The 15,890-nt window shown below is 37.6% G+C and overlaps 1 protein-coding gene across 2 annotated transcripts in view; it reads right to left on the bottom strand.

The window, feature by feature from the left end:
* LOC133073765 (phosphatidylinositol 4,5-bisphosphate 3-kinase catalytic subunit beta isoform) overlaps positions 1–15,890 on the bottom strand; it is a 184,079-nt gene that overhangs the window by 124,646 nt on the left and 43,543 nt on the right. For both annotated transcript variants that reach the window (XM_061167699.1, XM_061167700.1), the window contains exon 2: positions 7,307–7,412. The gene's annotated coding sequence lies outside the window, so the exon portion shown is untranslated. The remainder of the gene's footprint in view (positions 1–7,306; positions 7,413–15,890) is intronic.

Genomic DNA, 15,890 nt, shown 5'->3' on the forward strand with positions numbered 1-15,890 from the left:
TGTGCTCTTCCGCATAGATTCTAAATTTCACACTCTTTCAAAATGGATTAATAGCGGTAACAGATGTCAAGTTCCTCGGCAGCACCTAGCCTGAAGAACCCATTTGATGGGAACCCATTCCCCATTTTACTGTGCCTGTGATCTCAGGGTTAATGATAATCAAACCCAAGCTCCAGATTTTCTTCTATCACTGGCAGTTGCTTCTTTTCCAGCATTATTCCTACCTAAGAATCCTAACTATCCTCATGGCCCTAACTACTACTCCTCATCAACTCTGTCTTTATCTCTAGATTCCAGGAGGGAAGTGACATTAGCATCTGCAGCAAGGAGTTGTGATCCTGCTCAGCTCTACTCCTGCCTCCTTTGCTGAAATCTAAATAGTGAGTTCCTGAATGACAGGGACATGTTCTGTCATCTTTGCAGTTCTTTGTGCACCATGACTGATACAGGACCTCAGTAACTATTTGCTGAATGATGAATAAATAAATACTTACATTACAGAGCTAAACTACTAGTGGAAAATAAGATCAAAGTTTAAAATCAAGTTGGTGCTTCCTCAGGTTCCCTAGACCCTTTCACAGTTCTAAAAAAGAATCTTCAGGAACAAGAGAAAGACAATTCCAAAGCTGCTTTAAAATCTTTGCCACAAAAATACTAGATCTGTAGTCATCAGCTGTATATAATAATCTTCATTAATTAATAATTCTTAAAACTCTGAAAAAAAAAGTTAGACCTTTCTTCAAAGTAACATAAATGATTTTCCATTTCAATTTTTACTATTATAATTTACTATTATTTTCTTTTAAAAATTACACTTAAGGGGGCGGGATAAATTGGGACATTAAGATTGACATATACACACTACTTCATTAGTTACCTGTATACCTATATAAAATATTTTATATAAAATAGGTAACTAACAGGAACCTATCTACTCAGTAATCTGTGATGGTCCATATGGGAAAAGAATCTTTCAAAAAAAAAAAAAGAGTGGATATATGTATAACTGATTCATTTTGTTGTACACTGGAAACAACACAACACTGTATTGCAAATCAATTATACTCTAATAAAAAAATTTTTTTAAACTTACCCTTAAAATGTACTCTATGTATAATGCATAAAACTAGCTCATCCTCAACATAAACGAGATCAACAAGGCAGTCGTTTATATCGCCTTATATATGCTGCTTCCTCTGTCATGTGGCAGTCAAAAGGCTAAGGGAGACGCTTGCAGCAAAGAAAACAGTTTTGAAAGGTCATGCTACATAGACAGCAGAATTTCTATCACAATATCCTTACTGTCTGTGGCAGACTATATGACAATCTAACCACAGTTATTTTCTGAGTTAAAGCAAAAAGCATGTTATCAAAGAACCAGAAACAGTAGACACTCAACAATATAATCTTTATGAACATTTTTCTAATGCATAAACATCTAGTGCATATTAAACAAAAAGAATCCTAAGGCAACGAACTGGGATAAGAGGAACTAGTAAAAACTAGAAGACAAGTTTAAACCACTCAGTTTATTCATAATGTTCATATAACATGACAAGCAGCTTCTAAAATAAACTTCTTCAAGTTTATTACTTTCAAGTTTATCATTACCATATGATCCAGTTATAACAAGATTTACCTGGGAAAAGCAAAATTATAACAATACTGAAGCTAATGAATATGAACTATTTCAATATTTCCAAATCTTAATGACAACTGCAAACAAGGTACAAGCTTTCAAAAACCTCTCTGCAGAAACTATAATCCCATCAGCACTTTTTTTTTGCTTAATAACTCTGATTGGTCTTCAATGCATCTGAACAAGGAATGTGTTTTCCTAACTATTAAACAGACAATGTGTCAGTCAACAACAGAATGAAACTCTCTCCACCTCCTTATAAAATTTCCAATTTCCAAGTACATCTGTTGGGGGAGGGGAAGCATTCTAACTCATTTAATCATCCTGTCCAATCCTTGGAAATCATAGTTATTCCTACTCAGAAATTAAAACACATAGCTTTCTCTTAAGCCAAGTGAAGGTCCTTAGTACAGTAAACATTACAGTCAGATTACACAGAATAAGTTTTTGGCAATGTATTCCTTCCAAAGCCCCATAATTTTCATTTTGTGAGGAGCTCTCACTAAAATTTATTAATAACTAGGTGACAACTGGTAAAGAAATACCAGTTCTGACCTTACAACAGAGCATGAAGATTTCCGTTCCTTCTAAGACTACTAGAAAACAATCTATGATAAACCTTCTTTTAAGGAAATATACTTAAAACGTTCCAGTGCTCAAAACCAAAAACACACTATAAACCAAATTAAGGCAAAGATGTGAAGAAACTGTAAACCCTTGTATATTACTGGTGGGAATGAAAAATGGTGCAAATACTGTGAAAGAGTATGGTAATTCCTAAAATATTTAAATAGAATTACCATATGACCCAGGGCTTCCTTTCTGGCTCAGCTGGTAAACAATTTGCCTGCAATGCAGGAGACCTGGGTTCGATCCCAGGGTTCGGAAAATCCCCTGGAGAAGGGAAAGGCTACCCACTCCTAGTATTCTGGCCTGGAGAATTCCATGGACTGTATAGTCTTATGGGGTCGCAAAGAGTCAGACATTGCTGAGGAACTTTCACCTCACTTCACCAAATGATCCAGCAATATTTCTATACCCATGTTTACAGCAGTATTATTAACAACAGCCAAAGGTGAAAGCAAGTCATATTTGACTCAATAGATGGGTGGATAAACAAAGTGTGGTACATAGTAATACATACAATGGAATATTTATTCAGCCTTAAGAGAGACATTGTGATACATGCTAAACATAGATGAAGCTTGAGGACACCTATGCGAAGTGAAATAAACCAACCACAAAAGGACAAACACTGTATGATTGCACTTACAAGACCTAAACAGAAGAGGCAAATCCACAGACACAGACAGCTTCACAGAAGAATGGTTATCTGGGTTTGGGGGTGATAGAATAAGTTGTGGAGATGGATCGTGCTGATGGGTGCACAACACTATGAATATATTTATGTCAGGAAATTGTACACTTAAAAAACAGTTAAAATGGCCAAAGTTTAGGAAGAACATGTTGACCTCTTTCCAGATGCCCACATTTGTACGTACCTCCAATTTAAGGATTTCTTCATCTATAAACTGTGGATAACTTCCATTTTAGAGGCAAGTTGTTGATAGGATGAAATATGATGATAAAGTAAGAACAATAAAGTCACATAGAGTTGTGGATGGCTTAACATTTATTTAAGCTCATTCATCTGAAAATGTGGCCCATTGGAGAAGGGAATGGCAAACCACTACAACATTCTTGACTTGAGAACCCCATCAACAGTATAAAAAGGCAAACAGGGGAAGGCTAATGTATTTTTATACTTCCTTAGCTTTAGGAGCTAGGGAGCACAGGATTTAGAGACAATCTGAGGTTCTACAGCTGTGTTTTTTCTTAGTATTCAATGTCAATGAGCAAAGTAACCAGACCTCTTCCTTAGAGGGAAGTTTAGAGGGAAGTTTTGTTTGTGTTATTTTGTGTGTGTGTGTGCGTGTGTTATTTTATCTTACTTTATTTTTTGGCCTCACCTTGGAGCTTGCAGTATCTTCGTTCCCAGACCAGGTATTCAATCTGGGCCCATAGCAATGAAAGCTCAGAGTCCTAACCACTGGACTGCCAGGGAATTCCCAGGAAAAGGTCTTTCACAACCTTTTTGTTGCTTCTATACTCTGACACCATCTCTTAGTCAAACACGATGTGGTTTGGAAATCTCCTTTGTGTGTGTGTGTGTGTGTGTGTGTGTGTGTGTAATAAAGTTTTATTAAAGTATAAAGGAGATAGATAAAGCCTCTGACATAGGCATCAGAAGGGGGCAGAAAGAGTACCCCCCTGCTAGTCTTCAGCTGGATGTTACATAGTCACTGCTGCTGCTGCTGTAAGTCACTTCAGTCGTGTCCGACTCTGTGCGACCCCATAGATGGAAGCCCACCAGGCTCTGCCATCCCTGGGATTCTCCAGGCAAGAACACTGGAGTGGGTTGCCATTTCCTTCTCCAATGCATGAAAGTGAAAAGTGAAAGTGAAGTCCTCAGTCAAGTCGGACTCGTAGCGACCCCATGGTCTGCAGCCTACCAGGCTCCTCCATCCATGGGATTTTCCAGGCAAGAGTACTGGAGTGGGGTGTCACTGACTTCTCCATGGAAATCTCCTTTTTACTAAACTTTTTAAAAAGGGAGTACTCTTGGATATTTCACTTCTCAATTTATAGATAGAAGCAACAGCAAGAGAATGGACTCTTGACAACATGAAATAAAACAATTAATTCTTTCAATATTTCTCAGTCCCTATATCTGATGTGAGTAAAGAAAAGTGAGCAATGACTGTACAGATGAAACTGAGCATTCAGCTGCTTTGTACACATGAAGCAGCAGACCTCATTCATATATAGCAAATGTTAACTTACCATAAAAAAGGAAAACAGTAATAGTCAAACGGTCAATTTTGTTATGCACATTTTACAATTTAAACACGGACTTCCCTGGTGGTCCAGTGGTTAAGAATCTATCTTGCAATGCCAGGGACACAGGTTCAATTCCTGTTCAGGAAACTAAGATCCCACATGCCACGGAGCAACTGAACCTGTGAGCCACAACTACTGAGTCTATACATTCCAGAACCAAACCACAACTTGAGAGCCGTGTGCTACATCTACTGAAACTCCCATGGTCTGGGGCCCATGCTCCCCAACCAGAGAAGGTCTGTGCGCCACAATGAAAGGCCTTGTGTGTCGCAACTAGGACTCAACATAGTCAAATAAATAAATATTTTTAAAATAAAATAAAGATGGTAACGATAACCCTATACGCAAGACAGAAAAAGAGACACAGATGTATAGAACAGACTTTTTGACTCTGTGGGAGAAGGGGAGGGTGGGATGATCTGAGAGAATAGCACTGAAACATGTATCTCATCAAGTGTGAAACAGATCGCCAGCCCAGGTTGAATGCATGAGACAAGTGCTCAGGGCTGGTGCACTGGGATGACCCAGAGGGAAGGGATGGGGAGGGAGGTGGGATGGGGGATCAGAATGGGGAACACATGTAAATCCATGGCTGATTCATGTCAATGTATGGCAAAAAGCATGACAATATTGTAAAGTAATTAGCCTCCAACTAATATAAATAAATGAAAACTAAAAAAATTAAAAAATAAAATAAAATAAACAAATCCAAATAAATTTATCCATCAGGAATTACAAGCCCTCCATGTATCCAATTCACCTTTTTCTACACTTCCTACTTTCCTGTGGTATTAAAAAATCTGTTTTCTTGTATTAAATTCATCTCCTGGAGTAGGAAATGGTAACCTGCTCCAGTGTTTCTGCCTGGAAAATTCCATGGTCAGAGGAGCCTGGTGGGCTACAGTCCATGGGGCCATAGAGTCGGACATGACTGAGCACACTTACACACACACACACACACACACACACACACACACACACAAACAAAATGCTAAAATATCTTCCATGTGGCTAACTTTCCAAAATGATTGCTGTCTTTGTTCCTGTGCAAACTTCTTGAAAAACATTCTATTTTATTCTTCACACTTCTTTCTATTTTGTAAAACCATTTGCTTAACCTCTTATAATTCATCTTGGTCTATTCAATCTGTTCTCGCAGATTAAGAATCTCATACTAATTACTATGCTACTTTATTATACAATTAATCTAATAATTATTCATTATTAGGTTATATTTATACCTTAGGTTATTGAGTTTAATTAAACTTAATGCCCTTCTAGGATATTAGAATCCATAATCTAAGCATCCCATCCTTCTCCTTCATATTTTTCTTCTTATTCTCCCTTTATTAAATTTTTAACACCAATATTTACAATAGGCATTTCTTTTTATATATATAACCTTTTTTATATAAATTTAGTCACTTTAATTGGAGGCTAGTTACTTCACAATATTTTAGTGGTTTTGCCATACATTGCCATGAATCAGCCACGGGTGTGTATGTGTTCCCCAACCTGAACCCCCTTCCCATCTCCCACAATAGGCATTTCTAAGAGTTTGCCTCTGCTAGGATACTAAACATGTAACCTCCTTCCACAGCTTAAACTTCATGCGAATTACTCCAAACTTTGTATTTTTGGGCCCTAAATTGCATCTTTTTTCTAAATTTTAGTCTCATATTTCCACATTTAGGGAGATACTCTGAAAGTTCTACCTGTACTTCCAAAATCAAAATAGGTCTAACAGAATTTATGTTCCAGTCCCATCTGCTTGCCCCCTAATAACCAGTCTTTCTTTGTAGTTTCCTTACTTTTCTTATGGTACTATCACACTTCTAGCCACTCAAAACCCTACATTCATATACATGATTTCTCTCTTCCATATGCCCTGCCAAATCTGCCTTTTAAATCTATCCTGCTCAATGAACTCACAAACCACCAACTTCCACTCCCACCCCCCACTCAGGTAGTCATTATTTCACTTTTGTAGCACTTACCACAGTGACCAGTGCTGTTCAACACCTAACTTGCCTACTAGACCACCAGCCCAGTATAACAAACAAGTTATACCCAGGCAGGGAATATCTGTCCCTGTTAACGGTATAACTAGGGTGGACCATGTAATTTATCACACAAAAGAGTGAAAAAAGCCATAAACATAGTTCGGCAAATACACAGTGTTGTATGTTAATTATATCTAAATAAAGCTGGGGGGAAATATTTGGGCATTAAATTATCTATAAGAAGCTTGAACCAAGATATATATTGGTTTATACATACATAATATATATATATATGTTAATAGTTATACACTATAACTACAGTGCTTAGAGAAATGATTGCTACATACTAAGTACATATCATATATTGGTTTAATAAATCACTTAAGGGCTAAAATATTCACTTTTTCAACTTCTCTTTCACTCTTTACTGAAAACTTATTTTTAGCAACAAACATAGACCTAAAATGGCCTCTAACCAGCCAGCAATGACCTCTTAACTGCAAAATCCAAAAAGCTTTCAGTTTTTAATTAACCTCTCTAAAAATCTTTAAATACCACTGACCCCTCCTCTCTCCTTCATGAAGTTCTGTTAAAATATGTGGTAAATATAATCCTAAGCATCTATCTTAAAACAAAGCTTAGTATTTCCTTCCTATGTCCACCCCAGAATAACTAAAAGATTTACAATGTAACCAATATTCAGACCTTCCTTCTACATTTAACTACTGAAAAAATGTGATAAAGATATGAAATTAATACTTACCTTGAAACGAGAGCCCCCATTTCAGTGTTTTAGAAAAATAGACGGCATTACTTGTTTTTTTAAAAGTGAAGTTTTCATGGAAGACTTTTTCAGATTAGAAGATATACTACAAAAAAAAAAAAGGGTAAAGATAAAAGATATTAACACTTAAATGGACTAAATTAAAAGTAATTATATCACTTATATATCATAATTGCTTATAACTCTGTAATTTTAAATATGGGAAAAATACAGAAAACACATAAACCACAATATTTAAATTACAAAATGTTAGCGCTGAAAGGGAATTAAGTTCATGTCCTATTCAACTATCTGATCTCTTATGCTGATCATCTCCTCTTTCTTGAAACCTCTGTTCTGTAATATGCTAGTTATCTTTCTACTTTCCAAGCCACCCCTCCATCTACGTCATAAGTGTCTAACCATTAGGAGCTTTCCCCTTTCTTTAAGGTAATGTTTGACACACACAAAATACATGGAAAGATGAATGTAAGCAAGCTTAAAATGAACACTGTAAACTGTAAATCACCACATCACATAAGAACACCGATAACATTATCTAGTGCCCCTGTCCTTCTAACCTTTATCCTAATTATGTATTATCCCATTGCTTTTTAAAGTATAACACTAAAAAAAATAAAATAAAACACTGTCACATATGCATATGTCATTAAATATTTTGTTTAGATATGTCTCCTCCTCCCACCCACCATCATTTTTTCAGCTTGATAAACTGGTATGCTGAATGAAATATTTAGGGATGTGAATTTTTTCACTTAATATTTTTCTATGCTTTATCCATGTTACATTTTCACTGCCTTATATGGTATTCCATAATATATAAATATGCCACAATGTGTTTATCTAGTTGGTTTACAAACATCTGTATGGCTTACTTTTTTGCTTTTATCAATATTACTATTCAACTCGCCAGGTATGCTTATACAAGAATGTCTTTGGGATACACAAAGTGGGAAATTGGTGGGTCACAGGGCATCCAAATTCTCACATCTATCAAAAATGCCCAAGTGTCTTCAATCGGATCACCTTACCAATTCACCAGCAACATATGAACACAACTTCTCCAATACTAGGTAAAATCAAATTTCATAATTTGTAGCAGTACAGAACACATAAAATGGTATCACACTGTAATCTGTTTATACCTGACTAGGTTGAAGATTTAGTAAGGTTGAAGATCTCTTCACAAGTTTATTCATGATTCATGTTCCTTTTTGCATCCCTTTGTTCAGAGTCTTTGACATTTTTATTGGGTTGTCTCCTTCTTATTAAATAATACACTTTGTTTATTCAGGACCAGGACTGGTTACATAATTTGTAGTCCCCATTACAATATAAAAAAGCTAGGCCACTTATTCAAAAATTAAGAACATCAGGGACTTCCTTGGTGGTCCAGTGGTTTAAAATCCACTGTGCAACGCAGGGGACACAGGTTTAATCCCTAGGAATGGAACTAAAATCAAACATGCCCTGAAGCAACTAAGCCAGAGAGCCACAACTACTGAGTCCCCACATCACAACTAGAGAGCTCATGAGCTGCAACAAAAGATTCCCCCGTGGCACAATAAGATCCCCCGTGCCACAACTAAGCCCCAACACAGTCAAATAAATAAAACTAAATTTTATAAAATTAAGAATTTCAAGACACTGACAGCTTAGCATTAAAATAGACATAAGGGGACTTCCCTGGTGGTCCAGTGGTTAAGAATCCCCCTCCAATGCAGGGGACATGGGTTGGATCCCTGATCCAGGAAGTTTCAAGATGCTGAGGGGCAACTAAGGCCATGTACCACAACTGCAGAGCCCACATTCTAGAGCCTGCACTCTGTAACAAGAGAAGTCACTGTGGTAAGAAGCCCATGCATCACAACTAGCATTTTACCTTTATGATAGCAGCATCCTAATCATTAACTCATTTATGGACTAGTCCATTCAAACTAAATTGGAACTTGTACCCCATGCTACATCTGGAATTATCTATATTTGTCAGTAATACTCCAAGCCAGAATTTTTTTTTTTTTTTTTTTAATATTTATTTGTTTGGCGGCGCCTGGTCTTTAGCTGCAGTATTCCGGATCTTCGATCTTTGCTGGAGCATGTGGAATCTTTAGTTGTGGCATGTGGTATCTAGTTTCCCGACCAGGAATCGAACCCAGGTCCCCTGCATTGGGAGCACAGAATCTTAGCCACTGGACCACCAGGGAAGTCCCCAAATCAGAAACTGTAACAAAAATTTCAAACATCCGGTTTGAACGTTTTACATTTAAAAGAAAGGAGAAAAGACCGAAAAATCTTCAAGTTCTCAATAAATTAGAAGGAATCAAAGGAGATCATAACTGCTGCTACTAAAGATGAAAATTTTCATCTGGAAACTTCAAAATAAAATTTGACTAGGAAGCAAATAATTTAATTCTAGTCTTGGTTTCTTTTCTTTTGAAATAAGGTCAATAATATGCTTTCTAAAATGGAAGGAATGTTATAATTTCAGAACAATGTCAACATATATCAAACTGCTCACTTTCCCAAAAGTAAGGGAATAGTCAACTCAAAAATCACCAACATGCTGGTGCAGGACGTTGACAGTGATGGAGGTTATGTGATGGGGGTATGGGTGTTGGGGGGGGTTGGATATATGGGAACTATGTACTTCCCATTCAATTTTACTGTAAAACTAAAACTGCTCTTCGTAACAACAACAACAAAAAAAAAGTCTATTTAAAGGGGAAAAGAGAAAAGGAAAGCAAAAAGTAATAATTAATTTAATACAGGCTAAAAATGAATATAAGTATACTGCTTACTCTTGTTCGACAGTCAATTACTCTGACTTACTCAAACAGAATTAAATACAATTTATTCTTAAAGTTTCTAGTATCCTTTAGATAAAAACAATGTTATTAATAACCTAACACATGAAGATCCACTCACAACTTTATTGTCAAAAGAAAACAGAACTTACTAAAAGAACTTCTGGACAAACATCTATTAAATTTTAAAGGGGTGGGGGTGGGAGGGAGAATTTCAAAATCTCATCCAAGCACTGAGAACGGCACATGATGAAACCAAAACCCCCACACAGAGTACCACAACTAGAGAAGCCTGCATGACCCAATGAACACCCAGCACAGTCAAAATTTAAAAGAAAAGAAAAAAAAAGACAAGAAAAAAATCTAAATTCCAACATAAAAAAGAAACAGACTCACAGATACAAACTAATGATTGGGCGGGGTGGGGTGGGGGGGAGTGGGGAGTGTGACTGAGGTAGGGGATTAAGAAGTACAATCTACTGTTGGGTGGAAGATCCCCAGGAGAAGGGGGTTAGATCCCCAGGAGAAGGTAATGGCAAACCACTCCCCCATATTCTTGCCTGGAGAATTCCATGGACAGAGGAGCATGGAGATCTACAGGCCATAGGGTTGCAAAGAATTGGACACAATTGAGAAACACACACACACACAAACACACGCAAGGAGTTGGACACAATTCACACACATACACACAGGAAGTTGGGCAGGAGCAACAGAAGGTAGCCTACTGAAAACGATGCAAGCTGATCTCTAAACCCTACCCAAGACAGGCCCAGGAGAGCTCACCGGTATGCTACAAAAAATAACCACAGAGATCCTTCCAACTCCTGCCCATGCACCCTAGGCACAAAGTGGATACAAACTAGCCATAGGGGCTTCTCCAACTCTGACACAAGAGCCACTGATGCAAAGCTGTGTCCTCAAGTAACCTTAGGCAGCCAGGAGCCCATTATGGGTTAACAAGTATTCTATACATACATACAACTGATTATAACAGACTGAATTATAGGAAAGACACACACAACAGAGCTTGTTGTTATGTCACGTGCAACCGTCACTCAAAACAGTCCACGCACACCTAGATGAACATGTAACAACCCAATTTTGCAGGGTCCCAGACATACCCCCTTCCCTGATTGGCCTTGAACGTACACCCAATTTGCATTACCTTTCCTGACTGGTGACAGGTACAAGCCCTATTTTGCACAGGGCAGAACCAAGAGGAAGTATAAAAAGGAAAGCCAACGGGGATTGCTTCTCCTTCAGGGTTACCTGCTGCCAAGTCTCAGGAGTTCACTATCCACTGTCTCCTTAATAAAAGTTCTGTCTGCCTGAGCCGTAACCAGTCTGTTGTTTCAAATTCTTGCCACAACAAGACAAGAGCTGAGAAATCCTGCTTGCTTGAGCTATAGTAATTATAATTAGTCTGTCATTCAAAATCTTTGTTATGACAACACAAGAACCCAAGGAGAGAAATAAACTCACCTGTTGCTACTATATATAAAATAAGTAAGCTATAAGGATATACTGTACAGCACAGGGAATTTAGTCAGTATTTTACAAGAACTATAAATGGAGTGTAATTGATAAAACGTTTGAATCACTATGTTGTACATACACCTGCAAACTAATATAAACTAGTATTTTAGATTGACTATCTCTCAATAAAATAATATAAACCAATAAACAATGTTGCTATTTTAAAAATAACAGTTCTTAAAATTTTATTTTTGGCTGTGCTGGGTCTTCATTGCTGTTGTGCCGGCTTTCTCTAGCTGTGGAGAGCTAAGACAGCTCTCTGTGTTGCAATGCACAGGCTCCTCATTGCAGTGGCTTCTCCTGTTGAGGAGCAGAGGCTCTAGGCACTCAGGCTTCAGTAGCTGTGGCTTAGTTGCTCTTTGACATGGGTAATCTATCTGGACCAGTGATCAAACCTGTGTCCCCCACATTAGCAAGGGGATTCCTCACCACAAGATCACCTTGGAAGTCCATAATGATGATATAACTAAAAATTAAATTCTAAAAATCACTTCATGGTGGAGGTGCTAATCTCTCTCCTTTCCCTACTGGACCATCCTCACATACTATGAAAAAGTCCTAGCTCTACATCAAAGGAATGTAATTTCTATTCTAACATTTATTTTTGTAAAATGCAATTAGAACACTCAAAATATACTTTGAGGGAATTCCCTGGATGTCCAGTGGTTAGGACTCTGCATTTCTACTGCAGAAGGCACAGGATCAAACCTAGTATCCCACATGTTGAGCAGTCCAGCTCTCCTCCCAAAAAAAGTTTCTTCGATACCCATGAAATCAAATACTTCTTGATTATCCAAGAAATAATCAGATTATTAGTGTATGAGTTTGTTAGTCTTACAGATGGAGATTATATATTCTGGCTTTTATTAAAAATACAGTTTCTGAGAGGACCAATACAGCCAGTAAATAGAAGGGGGTAAACTGGCAATCTCATTAGTATTCTGGAAAATAAAAATTAAAGACACAATAAGATACCACGTGTGTACCCATCAGAATGGGTAAAAATCAAAGAAACTAATGATACCAGGTTTGTTGAAAATGTACAGCAGGGGAAATCTACATTGCTTGTGACATAGAAATTCCACCCTAGATATGTGTGTACACATATCTAAAATGTGTGTACATTTCACCAAAAGATATTTACTAGAATGTTCACTGCAGCATTATTTCAAACTAGCCAAAAAGTATAAATGCAAAACAGAATGGATGATATATTAGCATAATATAATACTATATTGCAATGAAAATGAATTAAGAACCTTAGAGATAATTAATATGCTCTGATACATTAAAAATATGCAAAATGCTAAGCAAAAAAAAAGTACAGGATAGTTGCTGTGATGTGTTTTGGGCAGAGGGATAAAGGTGTAATTTATATTCATATTTTCTTATAAGTATAAAAGACTCTGCGCTTCCCTGGTGGCTCAGACGGTGAAGAATCTGCCTGCAGCGCAGGAGACCTGGGTCCAATCCCTGGGTCAGGAAGACCCCCTGGAGACGAGAATGACAAACCACTCCAGTACAGAGGAGCCTGGCAGGCTCAAGTCCATGGAGCTGCAGAGTCGGACATGACTGAGTGTCACGACTGAGCAAAGAAACTAGTAATATTAGTTTCCTGGGCAGAGTCAGATATTAGGCAATTGGGATAGACATGAACTGGATAGTTGTAGAAGTGGGAGACCACTTTTTTTTATACCTTTTAATCTTTGAACCATAGGAATCTATTACATATTACAAATATAAATAATTCAGAAAAAGGATTCAAAGACCACAGATATATGTTTTAAATCTATTTAGATATGAGCATTTGAATTACAAAAAGATATTTCAGCAATAAAAATGATTTGCAAACTCCTCAATAAAACAAAACTCATAAGTGATTCAAACATACACATACAGTGGGAATCACTCTTTTACACACTGTAAGAATGAGAACATATCTTTGTTCATTTTACTAAGCCACACGGAACAACTCACAATGACACTTAACATGGATAAATGTTATGAATATATTGGAGTTTTCTCTTTTTTTGAAGGGGGAGATCAACTTAAACAACAAATATCAGTTCCAGAAGCTGGAAGTTTGAAATTAGGCTGCCATCATGGTCAGGTTCTTGGTGAGGGACCTCTTCCTGGTTTACAGACCACTGTCTTCTCCTTGTACCTTCATATGGTGCACAACAGAAGAGAGAGGCAGCAAGCTCCCTCATGTCTCTTTTTATAAGGACACTAATGTCATAATGGAGCTTCCCGGTAGCTCAGATGGTAAAGAATCTGCCTGCAACACGGGAAACCTGGGTTCAATCCCTGGATGGGGAAGATCCCCTGGAGAAGGAAATGGCAACCCACTCCAGTATTATTGCCTGGAGACTTCCATGGACAGAGGAGCCTGGCAGGCTATAGTCCATGGGGTCATAAAGAGTCAGATCTGATTGACAGACTAACTCACACTTTTAATGCCATAATGAGAGCTCTAACTTATGATCTGATTATCTTCTAAAGGCCCCCACCTTTACCATCACAATGGGAATTTAAGTAACAGCATCACGATTGTTTCAATGCTGAGCATTTTCCCATGTATTATTTTAGAGAATCCTCACAGAAAGCCTCTCCTGTAGCTAGAGTAGGGATCATTATAGGCACTGAGTTCATGTGATCTCAAAGTCATCCAGCTGGGGCAAGGCAGTATGAGAATCCTAATTTGGGCTCCTGGTTTCTGACCATTGCCCTCCCCATCATTATGGCCTCGATCATGAAAAAAGTGGTTCCTCTTGAAAATACTGCTATTCTCAGATGTAAAGTATTCCCATTTCTTCCTCCCGTGGTGGCACTGACAAATTGGCTTGTTTTGTTTGTTTACAAGATTAGTTCCGGGTGTCACCAGCATATTGTTAAATAAAGGACATCAGATGAAAAGGTAGCCCTGCTGCATGACCCATGTACGTAACATTCAAAAAATGGGCGAAACTGACGCTAGGGTGTCAGCTTTCAGAACAGTGACTTCTTTGGGAAAGAAACGAACAGAGGTGACTGGGGTGGGAGGCGGCACACAGGTGGGCCCTTGGCGGTGTTCTGCTTCTCGGTGGTAGTTACATGGATCTATTTACTTTGAGATAAAATCATGATATTATTATTACACTGATGATTTTTTGCCATTTACTGTATGAGTTTGACTTCACTGAAAAAAAACGTTAAAAGGAGGAAAAAAATCAGTGAACATATTACATGTTAGACTGACAAAAAGATCTGACAGTATCAACTCTTTGAGATTATGTTAAACAACCAAAATGTTTTACCTTCCTTTTGACAGTGTAAATTAGTATGAACTCTCTAAGGAAAACAATCTGGCATTATCTAACATATTTCACCACTTTTAAGATGAAATGTTTTCTGCATTTGAACCCCTCTGATATAGAAATGCGTCTTACAGTCACTATCAGGCAGCACGAATGCCTCATGTGAACCTGGTTCTTCTTCCTGATGGCCCAATGAGACAACTACAACCCTTTAACATTTCAGTACACAAATCATGTAAGGGCCATCCGAAAAGAAAAATACCTATCTTGGCTGTTGTCTGAAACTTTTGTTGACATCTTCTGGTGAAAAATCAACAAAAAAAATCCAGATTGAGAGTCAGAGGCTTATAAAAATCCAACCTTACTACACCCTTAAGGTTTATACACTCTGCTGTACCTGTTAAACTTGAATTAGGAAAAAAAAATGTATAAATAAGGATAGCAATTTCTGCTTCAAAACCCCTAAAATAGTTAAGGTCACAGAAAAAAGCAGGGGGAGAGGGAAAGAGTCTTGAAACTATGGAGACTCTTAACCTCACTCATTAGAAAAATGCAAATTAAGACTATACTTAGACCCAATTTAACCTCTTTGCCTGGGTACAACGTTGCCAAGGCTGTGAGGAAATACAAATCACCCACCTTAAGAACAGAACAGTAAGTATGTAAATTATGTGGCCGATATTTTAAAGAACCTTATTGTGGTAAATATTTTGCAAGATATACCTGTCTCAAATCATCACACTACACACCTTGAATTCAAACATGTTATACGTCAATTAAATCTCAATAAAGCTGGGGAAGGAGGAGAGAAACACAAACTATCCCTTTTCACTGGTGGGAGAGTCAGGGTCCAAACATAAGGGCAACCTAGCAATATCTATAAAAATTACAAAGGTATATATGGCCTTTCATTAGTAGTACCAT

The sequence above is a fragment of the Dama dama genome, chromosome 19 (genome assembly GCF_033118175.1).
Source record: "Dama dama isolate Ldn47 chromosome 19, ASM3311817v1, whole genome shotgun sequence".
In the NCBI taxonomy this organism is placed as follows: domain Eukaryota; kingdom Metazoa; phylum Chordata; class Mammalia; order Artiodactyla; family Cervidae; genus Dama; species Dama dama.